The following is a 14,621-nucleotide window of genomic DNA, read 5'->3' on the forward strand; positions in this document are numbered from 1 at the left end:
TATATATATCTTATATTCTTATATACTTATATCTTAATTCTCTTCTTTGCCCTGCCATCTGTCTGCTGTTTCATCTCTCAACCCTCTTCGCTTTATCCCCCCCCCCCACACACACACAAAATTTCAACATAGAGCAATATACAGAGCAAGCATTGTACCCTGTTCTGTCAACACTGACATTTCGTTTCCTAGCATTGCAGGAGAACCGGAGCCGTCCTGTCTGCTGTTACTAATTGAACACAGCAGTATACTGGGGTCCACACACAACACAAAAACCTGGTCCCAATTCACTTTACGCCCGCGTCTGGTACTAAAAGCATTCATTTAGTAACTAACCCCAATACCGTGGGATATTCTCCTTGTATCCGCTGTATGCCTTTGTATATATATTGTGCAGCAACACAGATTTGAATTGTTGTGAGCTATATTACACAGCCTTCGTTGTACATATAGTTAATCTCGTAATTCATAAACTTGGCCTTAATAGTCATTGAATGTCAGTCATTCAATTTAATTCTCATAGTTCCCGTGTAACACGGCATGGCACGGCAAATGCCAAGTGGGAAAACTAAATCGTTAGTCCCATGAAGCTTAATGCTTCGGATTGCTAATTTCTTTGAAATATTTCTGCCCCATATTGCAGCGGATGGCCTGGCAACAGTATGGTACCATCACACACTTACTCACTGCATTACATTTACACGAGACTGACACGACCACGCAACACTAGCAACATAGACAAACTCATCCACGCGAAATGTCAACCACCTCACGCACACGCATCTGCAGACAGGGGCCCCGTCGCCAAACACACCACGAATATTCATGACTATCACCGCGATCACATCACCAATGTCATGTTTTCTGACCTTATAACTATTTATAAACTATTATTGATTCTGACAATGCCCCCCCCCCGTCTGCCCGCAATTCCTATCTCACTTACTCACTGACTTACTCCATCACTTAGCTCACCGCTCCCTCCCTCCACGATGCCTCGCTCACCTCAATAATCTCCTGCAGATCTCACTATATACTGCACTCACTCACTTACTCACTGACTTACTCCATCACTTACTCACTGACTTACTCCATCACTTAGCTCACCGCTCCCTCCCTCCACGATGCCTCGCTCACCTCAATAATCTCCTGCAGGTCTCTAACATACAGTCGCTCAGTGTCGAGGATCTCTAGCATCACACGATCGATCGACGTCAACCCCTCCTGGCGGTGGCGGCGGCGACCGCGAGCGCCCCCTGCCGGCGACCCGACGCGTCCCCGCTCGGCCGCCGGACCCTCGAGGACGTCGTCCGTGTCCTCGGACTCGAATCCCTCGAACGATATCTGCGACGGCGGATAGGTGGCGCTGTGCGACCCGGGCGACCCCAGCGAGTCGGTCGACGTCGTCGAGATCAGACTGAGCGGACGCTTCGCCTTGCCGCCGCGCGTTTCCTCCGCCGCGTCGAACCAGGGGGCGCCGCCGCCGCCGATTCGCAACGCGGCGGGATCGTCCCACGGCGTACCGCCGTCTCGCCGGTGCAGCGCGTCGTCGTCGTCCCTCGCCGCGAGTTCCGGATGGTCGCGAGACGATGATGATGTCGTCTCTGCCATGGCGGTGCGCAGCTTGACGTTCGCGCGATCATTCGAGACGAGCGCGTCGAATAGATTGAGCAGACTCGGAGCTATCTCCACCGACCCGACTGCAGCAGAAGAACAAGCGAGCATCAGCAAACGATCGCGGTGTGCGCGCGTACGAGAGAAAGCATGCGTCATCGGTCCCCAACCAGGAGTAACAGGCTCCTCTAAGTCATCGAGGAATCGACGGCACTGGCTGAGATGTCATTATGCATGCACGCGGCTTGCGTGTAGGCACAGTGGCGACTGGCGACACAGATCCCCTGTATAACCCAATAATATCAGGAGTGAATTGCACGGCCCCACTTTGTAATCAAGTAAAAATAGCTGTTTTATTCCGCAAAGCCTCTGCAGTCCGATACGCTTGGAGAGTGCGAAAAGCATATGGTCGACGTTTGTGACAGCTAGGCATTAAATGTCGGCAATGTATTCCGCATAAATAAATAAATAAATATATATATGTATATATATATATGCGTGTGTGTGTAGTGCATACTGTAAATAACCTCAGAGATAAAAGCAGGACAACTGACCAATGCGGCACCAGTCTAATGCAATGAGTAGGCAAAAATACGACGCATGAGTCACCAACCCATCAGACTGGGCACTATATACAGAAATCCCCATTTGCGGCAGATTCTCAATGTTTGCTCTGGCTGTATTTGCCGTCACTTCAGCTACGCATTCCGAAGCTATTGCAACCAGGAAGAGAGGCAAGCAATGCCATCTCGGCTTGCACACAAAATAACAGCTAAAAGTGTTGTCATTTTCCTATAGGTCCCCACTGTAACATGCCTTTAGCTGGAGTATCAGTCAAACTCGCTTAAAAAACTCCAACGAGCTTTATTATGATGGAGGTTAGTTAGTACATCACGACATCATTGCGCCTTCAGTATAAATACTGTACCAATAATCAGGCCAAGTCTCCTTTCTGGGTCACTAACTGGGGCCAAAAACCGATGGTTTCAATGGACGGAATCAGGCGAAGAGACTGGAGAACAGTACATAATCAATTCATGAAACCGATGATCCCTAACGAGGGAGGAAGACCTCTATAATACCAGGCCATCAAAGGTTTCACAAGATGAAGTCTGACTAGTAAATAGGATGGGTCGGTCATGAGGCGCAAGGCAACAGTAGGAACAGTTGGACGCGGTGCACGTGTTTGCAATAAATTTCAGCGTCCGTGATTGCTTGTTTTTTTTTTAAATTGCCAGATGCCAGCTCTGCGGTACGACATACCAATCAACACTTTTTCCCCCCTTTAGACCAATTACAAGGAGTATGTGTCACTGGCTCATCTTTGATGAATGCTAATGATGACCTAAAAACCTTGAACTGACGAACTGAAGACACTGTGCCAACACGCCAATACTGCGGACGCCATTTGCAGGGAAAGGAGAAAGCAAAAACAACACCAGGCGATATCGATGCTATCTAAGATGAAATGAAAACAAAAGCACAGTAATAAATAACATGCAATTAATTTAAAATAGATTAATTTATACCCTGTTTTTATAGCAGCAATATTAGGTAATAATAGATAAGTGATTCACTATAAACCTCAAAAACATTCATATCAACATCACTTTCATAAACATGTGGGTGTCCGGTGTGTGTGTGTGTGTGTGTGTGTGTGTGTGTGTGTGTGTGTGTGTGTGTGTGTGTATATATATGTGTGTGTGTGTAAATGTCTGTGTGTGTCTGTGTGTGTGTGTGTGTGTGTGTGTGCGTGCGTGTCCGTGTGCGTGCGTGCCTGTGTGTGCTTGCCAGGGGAATCGAGAGACAGAGACAGAGACAGAGCGAGAGAGAGCGAGACAGAGAGAGAGAGAGAGAGAGAGAGAGAGAGAGCGCGCGCGAACGAGAGGGAGAGGGAGTAAGAGAGGGAGAGGGGGTAGATAGAATATGCAGAAAGTATATCCTTTCTGCATATTTGCATGTCTATTTGCATTGTATCAAGAGCTAATAAATACCTAGGTATACCTATAGGCTAAATACCTAGGCTATAGGTATTTATTAGCACTTGATTGTATGTATATCTGCAAGACATGAACCATGCTAATACAGGCTAGCATGACACATACATGTATGGCTTTTGGTCGCAGTCGCGATCCGTAGTTTGTCAAGGAAGGAGTAACTACACCCACAGGGGTGGACAGGGAGGTAGGGGCGTGGCTAAGTGACTGGACAGGGAGGGAGGGGCGTGGCTAGGTGACTGGATAGGGAGGGAGGGACGTGGCTAGCTGACTGGACAGGGAGGGAGGGGCGTGGGTAGGTGACTGGACAGGGAGGGGCGTGGCTAGGTGACTGGACAGGGAGGGAGGGGCGTGGCTAGCTGACTGGACAGGGAGGGAGGGGCGTGGCTAGGTGACTGGACAGGGAGGGAGGGGCGTGGCTAGGTGACTGGACAGGGAAGGAGGGGCGTGGCTAGGTGACTGGACAGGAAGGGACGTGGCTAGCTGACTGGACAGGGAGGAAGGGACGTGGCTATGTGACTTGACAGAGAGGGAGGGGCGTGGCTAGCTGACTGGACAGACAGCTAGGAAATCAGGGAAATCATGAATCAAAGAAGGAGAATCTAATCAGGGAAGCAGAATCATGACCAAATTAGTGTCAGTTAAGTCTGAGAGTGAGCAACTGAGGATCAGAAAGACAGCAGCTGTACATGTGGCCATAGCTCGGGTTAACCGGTGGCATCTAGGCTTTTGAAAGCTCAGCATCAATTCATCAGTTTAGATGAATGGACGATTTAGGCGCATCAAGAAAACACAGAGCTCAGTAAATCTCGTGTTGCATCACATATCTGGTAGCAATCTCACTACGCTAAGCGTCGAAGCTCAGAGAAACGTTCACGGTTGTTGAAAGTATCTTTCAAACGCAGGATGTACACTGACACACACACACACACGCGCGCGCACGCACGCACGCACGAACGCACGCACGGACGGACGCACGAACGCACCCACACACGCACGCACGCACGCAAGCACGCACGAACGCACACACGCACGAACGCACGCACGGACGCACGGACGCATGCACCCACACACGCACGCACGAACGCACGCACGCACGCACGCACGCACACACACATGAAACCTGTGCAATGTCTCATAAACATAAACATGCCCCTGAAAGTAAGCTCGTACGTTGTATGATGTAACACCCCAACATACACCCATATAATATATAATATATAATATATAATATATAATAATAATATATAATATATAGGATATATAATATTAATAGTATAGGATATATTAATATATAGTATATGATAGGTATGATAGATATAAATGATATAAGGTATATTAGGTTAATATATAATATATAATATATAATATAACACCGCTTGAACACAACGCGTGAGTGATGATATATTATTTGCTTACAAAGCTAAAAAAAAACAACCTCGTTCAATTAAGATAACGAGGAAAAAATGAATTAATCCATATTACCAACGCGTAATCTGTGTAGAAATATCGTAAATAGTGTACTATACAGCAAATAAAAGCTGCTGCATAAAATACGTGTCTAACTACAACTGTGGGTAGACATGAAGGCACTAAATTTTAACGAAGTTTTATTAGTATATAATTGCAAAACAATGACGTGTACATGATATATCCATTAATGGAATGAAATGCAACATTAAATGTGCACTTAGAATTTCACAGCAAGTGCAGCTCTGAGTAAAATCATGTACAGTAACGGCTGAGAGGGTCTATGTCCCCCAGGGTACTGCCGGAGCGTACCCTGGGTACGGTCCGGTATACCGGAACGTACCCTGGGCACGGTCCGGTATACCGGAACGTACCCTGGTACTATCTAATATGCCGGACCGTACCTCGCCTACTTCACTAACGAGTCTAGGGAGTCGCCTACGCCTACTCCCTAACCCTAACCCTAACTCTAACCCTAATCCTAACCCTAATCCTAACCCTAACCATATCAAATAGTGACCATGGTACGTTCCGGTATACCGGACCGTACCAAGGGTACGTTCCGGCAGTACCCTGGGAGACATAGACCCTATGAGCACAGTAACGTGTATGAACAGTAACAGAACAAAATGAACAGAGCAAGATGAGGGAGAAGCGAACAAGGAGAAGAGGGGAAACATGCTGCTGCCTTATTTTGTGGGCTAATGACTGAGAGAAAAGTTAGAAATGGCACAATTGCTTTTGGCAGTGTCAGAAAGGAGCAATATGATGGGAATATGGGTGTGGAGAATGCTCATGTAGGTGGTGACTGGTGGTGACAACATCGGTGTGGAGAATGCTCATGTAGGTGGTGACTGGTGGTGACAACATCGGTGTGGAGAATGCTCATGTAGGTGGTGACTGGTGGTGCCGATGTTGTCACCACCAGTCACCACCTACATGAGCATTCTCCACACCGATGTTGTCACCACCTACATGAGCATTCTCCACTCCGATGTTGTTGAGAGACAACAAGGTATGAAAAGAATCTATAGGAAGAAAACAGTAAGATGAGAGAGGGGGAGTGTGGGTGAGGGAGGGACAGTAAGATGAGAGAGGGGGAGTGTGGGTGAGGGAGGGACAGTAAGATGAGAGAGGGGGAGTGTGGGTGAGGGAGGGACAGTAAGATGAGAGAGGGGTGTGACGAGATGTGGGTGAGGGAGGGACAGAAATGGGTGTGAAGAGGATATAAAGGCCTGATACCCTGCCAAGGACACTCAGCAGCAGCAGCAGCAGTAACAGCAACAGCAGCTGCAGCAGCAGCAGCAGTACCACCACCACCACTGCTTCCACCGCCACCACCACCACCACCACCATCAGCAGCAGTAGCAGCAGTAGCAGTAGAAGCAGCAGTAGCAGTAGAAGCAGTAGTAGCAGCAGAAGCAGTAGCAGCCGCAGCAGTAGCAGCAGAAGCAGTAGCAGCAGCAGCAGTAGTAGCAGCAGCAGCAGTACTCCAGTAGTAGCAGCTGCAGCCGTGCAGTGGCACCAAAATAGTAAAGTTACCCGTGTTTGTGGTAGCCGCAATTATCATTACCAACTTACCAAAAAACTCATCCCAGTCTTGAAAGGAGAAGCGAGTTACATTCTCCCTGCTCATGTCTCCCTGATGCTATCTATATGCCGCTGCTCGACACCTCCCTCGTTCTCATTTTATATCATCAGCTTCACTCTTGTGAACGCATACGCGCGTCAGTTTGAACAAGTCCACCTTCTCGCGGTTTGCACACGTACGTACACAGACTCGTCGGCGACAGATGCTGCCCATGCATCTTACACACCACGCTGTACTCCCGTCCTATCAGTCAGCTAACAGCGAGCAACTGCATCCAATACGATGTAAAACTAATAATGCACTCTCCGTACGTTTTACACCACGCTGTAATCCCTTCCTATCAGTAGACACTCGCTATGTAGAATGCGGCATCCTGATACCTGATGTAAAACTAATAATGCACTCTCGGTACGTCTTACACCACGCTGTAATCCCGTCCTATCAGTAGACACTCGCTATGTAGAATGCGGCATCCTGATACCTGATGTAAAACTAATAATGCTCTCTCCATACGTCCATGGAAGATATACGTCTTCGTGTCCTACTAACCTTCACGTACGTAACGTTTATTCCCCACATGGATAAAACGTAGAATAGAACGTTAGAACATTGAGCATATTCACGCTCGTAAGTATACGTATAGCGATTTATTATAACTCGTAACCTTCTGAGTAATTATTAGCTAGTAATCTTGCGGTGAAACCACCGTATCGTCTGCGATTCTGTGAATTCTCCAACAGTGCAGGTAATGCGTCTATTGCAGTTACATGCATCTCTAAATACGTGTACGAGGCAATCCATGTCTGACGTGCCCCCACGTGGAGTGTGCTGCATGCCAATACAGTACTACGCACCCATAGAAATAATATAGATAGACGTATATTATAAGATAGATAGCTAGATGGTTATCTATGTTATTTCTATGTACGCACCCCTTCTTCGCCTCCTGCACTGCTTATACCTGCTATAATAAAACTGCGGCCCCGCTCTGTCTCAGGCATGTGATTTATTGTAACATCATGGAATATATAAACAGTTTGAGGTAGCGGTGGCTTCCTCTACTGGCATCTCATAGAGCTCTAGTCTCTGTTACCCTCTTATAGTACTTTCAGACTAACGGTCCGTCACTAGCAGGAGTGTAGTGAAGCCATCCAGTAGTAATACAGCGAGTGGTGTCAGGAGATTGGCATGGCTCACGATGCTAACTTGTCCGTGTCCTCTGCGACACGTGCGGACGTACATACTGATGATTTTCAACCACAAAACTTACAGGAGAGTTGGCGTTTGTGCTAAGTTCCTGCCCGGCGTCGTGTGCAGGATAGTTCTAATGCGTGTGGAATAGCACTTCGGCACACGAAAAACGATAGCGTGTACGTCACCCGTGAACGCATACCATGTGCTTACAGGTGCCATATGTGTGTCTTACACGGGTGTTTCCAGACGCGATATACGCTGGTTGGGCGAAACAAAATAATTCTGTCTGTTTGCGGTTCCACGACCAGCTCTATTTTCGGTGACGAACCTCGCGTATATAAGGAATTTAAAACTTATAGAACCCCCCCCCCCAATCCCTAGATGCATCATACGCCGCCTTGTGATTTCGTATTTTCCTCTTATAGCATATATTACACGGGTTCTCTGCTCAGCTGGGGGCGGAGGTGTAGGATTGTTTAATATACGCCAGGACAAGTTTCAGTAACCATAAAAAGTTGCGAACATTTCCTAATAATTTATAATAAACATGCGTTGTTTTCATTTCTAACCAGACTCATCAGACTTTCATTCTGTGTCCAGAAACACGCCAACCTTTTGGTTTCACCATATAACTGCACGTAAATGTATCACAGAGCCATGTCTGAAACAAGGACACCTGTGCCATGTACTTGTATCTAAACAAATTCCAAATTTTAGAAACGATTGCGCATTCCCACCCTATCCCCGATATATTTTTTTCTCATCGAGTCATATTTTTCTGTTGTAAAACATGTCAGTCTGACGTGCGATTTCGAGTGTTAGTAGAGGAGTTTTAGTAGACTTGGGTTTCGCACTTGACTCGCACGCCCCTCACGAGGTGGGTGCCTGGCGGAATCATCAGCATCTGCTGCTGCATGCTGCTGCTGCTATAGCCCGACCAGGCTGTGCGACGGATTGTCTATACAAGAGGTATAGTATAGGGTATTCTAACCCTAGCAATACCGTTTCTTGGAGCTACTGCTGCTACAGCGAGCGAGATGAGGTTTGAGGAAGCCGCACGCAGCTAGCTAGCTAGACACGCCGCTCACACCATGGCTTCACCTCACCACGCTGCTGCTGCTGCTGGCTCGCACGCGCAGAAGATAATCAACACCGGCAGTTCACAAAAATCATCCAAAAAATCGATGACTCTCTCTCTATCCCTCTCTCTTGCCCTCGTTCTCCCCTCGGGCGAAGACAGCACACGCGATCACCGCTTGAGAAATACTGACAACTTCACGCGTATGAATAATAGGTGGCGCGACACTCGTTCACACGGACACTCATAGCGACAATCGTGGATCCATGTTTTTGTATTATAATCCACGCGCGTGCACGCATACGCCGCCACGAGCAGGTATAGGCGAGTGTTGTGAGAGCAACTCCATGCTATTCCCCTAGCGGCACAGAAACCTCTGTCGATCAGTACCAGCAGGATTTAGAGAGTGGCCCCCCTGTAGCGTGTGTGGACGGTATAAATCACTAACGCTCCATTTCTACTTCTCATCAGCACAAACAAGCAACGTGCGTTCAGCGGCAGATACGCGTAAACATTTCAAAACTTTCTGTCGACAACATCGGGTGCGGTGACCTCACTACGAGAGACATCTGTGGCTGGAAGGCGGAGGAGGGGGATCTCAAACTCGTGGTGAACATACGCGTCTACGAATCGGTGATTGGACAGTTTTCGCAAACATGACATGTCTTCCCCCGCCGAATCACAACTATTCAAAGACTTCGATCACAATAATATACGTCTTTACCTTTTACATACATATGCATTGTACATAATTGTATCTTTTTACATACATATACATTGTACATAATTGTATCTTTTACATACGTATACATTGTACATAATTGTATCTTTTACATACATATACATTGTACATAATTGTATGTTTTACACAAATATACATTGTATATAAACCTCTTTACTATTTATTTTTAGCATATTCACGTTATCATGTATTGAGGCTTGTGTGCAAGAGCGGCATACGCACGTCTGGCTTCCGTAACGGTTGGCGATTAGACCAGAGAGTAGGTCCGTCAAAATATACACGCGGCTGCTGGCGTGTTCACACTGTTCGTTTCACACATCGTTTCACACTGATGCCTGGGCGCAGCGTGGTTTCTCCCGCCCTGTGAGTCACAGGACAGGCGAAACCGCGAGTTTCAACGATGCATCATCACCTGCAAAACGCTGCAGCTGGTTTCAATGTTACCCTGCACATCTCTCTGTACTGCACATCACTCTGTACTGCACACCACACGCGTTTTAGATTGCGGCCCTAAATATTTTTTCTTTTGCGGCCAGGCATCCGTCTTTTTGGCCTGGAGCCTGCTATGAGTCGGGTAACAAATCGCACGTGTTGTCACAAGACGCCAGACAAACCACATACATGTCGACCGCCGTCTACAGCTACTGAAACGTCTATCTCGTCACGCTATTTTCTCCCCGTGTCACACCTAAACTATCAGATGATGTTGAACTGCAGTTCTTATAAACACACATCTATTTATCACTACGATGCCATATGGGCACACATAACCATTCTAGACTTCCACTACCCCTACTCAATTGTCTCTGGACAAGCAGCAATAGACTGAAGCTTATTGAAGCACGAATATGCAGACGGATGTATGACAATAAATCCACTGTCCATCCGTAGCATTGACATCAATAGTGACATGAGCTAACCTAGACCAGCAGCATCACCATGCGGGTCTGAACAAGTTTATTACCCATCTAGTTTCCTCATCTAACCCGATCATTAAGTGTGCTCAGGATTTGTACGATCTACTCTAGTGCAGAAAACAAACCAAAAACACACGTGCCAATCCAATGCGAATCATCATAGATGGAGCCGTTACTATGCGTATAACATATGTACCCATCCATCCACAGTGCTACAGGGGTGCTACGCTCCTGTGTTGGAACAAGAGGAGCTTCCCGATTCACAAGCAGCGTGCTTGTAATATGCAACCAGATGTGGAATGCGCACGCAGCCTGATAAGCATCGGTAAGCTAAGCAGGAATAGTAGCTATAAAATGAATAAACGGTGGGAAAGCACGTGTGGGATAAACAGACAGGTTATAAACAGCAGTAGAGTGAGCAGACAAAGGTAAGGGTTGTGGGATATAAGATTCTGTCTAGTGAACAGATATGGGATAAGCAACTCTAGTGTGGATAGGATGTAAACAGGTGGGACCGTGGGGGAACATGCTGCCAGAGTTCATGTACAGATATGTTTGCAGGCAGGTACAAAAACAACGATAAAACACACGCACAAGCACACACACGCATACATACAGATAAATGTATGTGCGTGCGTGCGTACATACGTGCATGTGTGTGCGTGCGTGCGTGCGTGTAGAAGACAATAAACCTATTTTGAAGCAACTGGCTTTTACTAAGATTGGAAAGCTTCGCACGCATTGAGGAGTCACGCCATATTCACGCTACAGTAAAACCCGTGCAACTAAGCGGCTCCCAGGGAATATACTGTCTTGGAAATCACCGCAAAACATGAGCACAACATGCTGAATACAACATGAACAACGGCGGGTGTCAACGCTACAAGAAAACACTGAATATTATACAGAGGGCAACGACATCAAGCAATTTCACTTTATTTGCGAAATTCTTCGCCATGCCTCAAATAAAACACAGGCTAGGGAGCATGGGTGCATCACCGGCACCAGCAGGGCCAGCTCCCTCACAGAACAGACAGTAACTAAAACCGCTCACTAATCGGACCCTATTCATCAACAATGCCCGTTCTGTTCGCTAGGAATCGAGGTGCCCGCGCATAGAATCGGACACAGAGTCGAAAATCGATGCGATGACAACAGCCACGCATGACCGACTCCAACTAATACTGCTGCTGCGGTGCAACCACGTAACCTACAACTGCATTGTATCGACATATTACACAGACGCCCGTACGACTCCTGCACCTCTACCACCCCTCCCCGTATGTAAATATATACGACCTATGTGTACTATTTATTACGCAAATACCCTCGAATAGTGTTTAACATTGGAAGATCGCATGTTCAACTTCGTCTATTGGGATCCTGGCAGAAAAATAGCGTTCATACTACATCTCATGCCACCCAACCATAGATATTTTATAGTGTCCAGTCAGTATATACACGCACGAACGCACGCACGCACGCACACACGCACGTACGCACGCACATGCACATATATACAAACAAGAACACACAAATCCAGGGCACGTGTGTTCTTGATACAATATACGATATATATTATCAAGAGCAGATAAAGAAGGAATCTTCTTTCTCCTTCTTTATCTGCTCTTTATATTATATATATATATATATAATGTCAAGAGTGAATCAAAACAAGATTGTTTTTATTGTTAACAATGCGTGCATTTATGTATAACAACATTGCATTATGTATATTAACACCACCTTCTTGATGACACTCCAGATAACATGATATGAAACATATCAAACTATCATTATACAGGTACAATACCTACATACTCATAATACAATGTAGAACCAAGTTAAAAACAACAGTAAAATCCTACCTGTTTGTTATCCATGTCCAAGCTTTCCCGTCATTTTTTTTTCCGACAGACATGTTGACAATTATCGGGTTCCCTGATAACATGACGAAATTCTCTTCCTAACCTATATGAAAGATTTAATTCACATTACCTATGACGAACACAAAAAGACAAAATATAAACTTGCGCATAGTCACAAGTAAGGTATGCTGTAGCAGGTTTTACATCAAACAGAAGCTATATATTATAGTAAAATTCTATTCAATTTTTTTTCAACGAGTACAATGCTTGAAAGTACAAAGTGCAACTATGCACAATGTAAATATAAGCATGCGTATGACCACGCACACTATACGTAACACAGCAGGGCATAGTGTTTGCATCTAGTGCTGCTGGCGTCACTTTACCGTACAAAACCCACTTGCAACGTACAAAAGAGTTTTATCTCACATAAGTTGAGATATCATATGCGTCAAACACTATGATAGAAATAAGTGACTTCAGAAAACATTTTAGTATATTTCACACCCCAGGTTTTACAGAGGATCATTCTATGATAATACAATAGAGATTATACAAGTTAACAACATGAACTTACGAATTAAATGTTGTTAAAATTTACGAACTATTATATAACCAACGAGCCATTGAGCTATTGCCACATTGTATATATATATGGTATATTTCGATTTACGGCTTGGTAGCATACCCGTACCCCAACGATGATATGGCGTGCCCCAATTAAAGGTTAGATTAATCATCAAGAGTATACCTTCAAATCAAAATTACTCAGCTTTTATGCATTTTATAAATTTTTAATACTGCAATATAGATTTGGAGCGAATATTTTTAGACAACCCCGTGAATTATTTACTTTTCCAAACATGCACCCAGCAGGCCCGTCTGTCTATTACACTTGCACTCGAGCATATGCGACATATACACATTCCTACATGCACAGATACGATTACATGCATATATGCTAAGCACACGTACACGCCTGTACGCACACACATACACACTTGAGTTCACCACAAGAGTAAAAAACGTATAAAAATGGCGGTTACGTCTCACAGAGATTGATGCACAGGATACCGGTAGCATCCCGACACAGTTAAACTCACATCACCACTACTAGTTCTGCATCCAGTAGCCTTAGTAACCACAGCAGCCAATAAAGGCATCTACTAACATACACAGAGCACCCATCAACGAAAGTCACTCGTAAAGGAATGAATCATGGACCATTGACATGCAGGAAGGAAAGCGCATAATGATTAGAGTACTTACGACTGCCACATCATACGCATGAGCATGGCTATCACTGCATTTATTCTGATACTCATATATATACGCGCTGCATAAGTGTAAATTAATAGTAAACAGCACGGCTATATAGATGGATGGAGACTGCTAACACTAGACACACTTACCCAGCTAAAACCCTGCCATTAACAAAAACCAACAAGTCATGCAGGTCAGCTTTGATCTGTACTGTAAGCTAGTCCTGAGAGGCTATGTCATTGTCATTACCTCCGCCCAACGGTGTTGGAGGAGGTTATGTTTTCGGTCTCGTGTGCGTGTGTTCGTGTGTTCGCGCGATCGATATTAGCGCGTCAGCCAGCGCAGCGAGCCAGTACATGTGAGCGAGCAGCAGCAACGAGCGGCTGCTACGAGCGAGCGAGCAGCAAGCCAGCGTGTACATGTCAGTGCGCTGGCGTATATCGTGGGTTATTCCTGTGTTCGTGAGTCGTATGGCGTATGTCGCTGGCGGAGGTATGCACTCTCCGTGAGTGCACTCTGTCTAGTTACATATGCAGTGTGTAGGAATTCGCACAGACATTATATACATTATACAAATACGTCCAAGCTCTGTATCTGCAGTTCAACACTTGGTTACACACTGTAGTGCTAGTGTTATTGGTACTAAACACCTCCAAAATGATAACTTTTACATGTGTACTAGCACAGGCACTTGGAGCGTTTTTATAAAATATAATGCTAAATAAATACGAAATCTATTTACTACCAAAGTCTTAATGTTTCTCTACTCTCTTTCACCTATTATTGCCGACAATTTCTTGTAAATGCCGTCCAAATGCTCATCTGCAACACACGCTGGCTGCGGCATGCTAGCTGCTGCACACTGACACATAAATATATAGCAGGTA

General features: G+C 45.6%; 1 long non-coding RNA gene across 1 annotated transcript in view; it reads right to left on the reverse strand.

Moving 5' to 3' along the window:
* Positions 1–1,525: 1,525 nt before the first annotated feature.
* Positions 1,526–14,621, reverse strand: part of LOC106812592 — a 26,032-nt gene continuing 12,936 nt past the window's right edge. The window contains exon 4 of the long non-coding RNA XR_001394353.1: positions 1,526–1,700. This is a non-coding gene — a long non-coding RNA (uncharacterized LOC106812592). The remainder of the gene's footprint in view (positions 1,701–14,621) is intronic.

This window comes from Priapulus caudatus, unplaced genomic scaffold (assembly GCF_000485595.1).
Source record: "Priapulus caudatus unplaced genomic scaffold, Priapulus_caudatus-5.0.1 Scaffold664, whole genome shotgun sequence".
Lineage (NCBI taxonomy): Eukaryota > Metazoa > Priapulida > Priapulimorpha > Priapulimorphida > Priapulidae > Priapulus > Priapulus caudatus.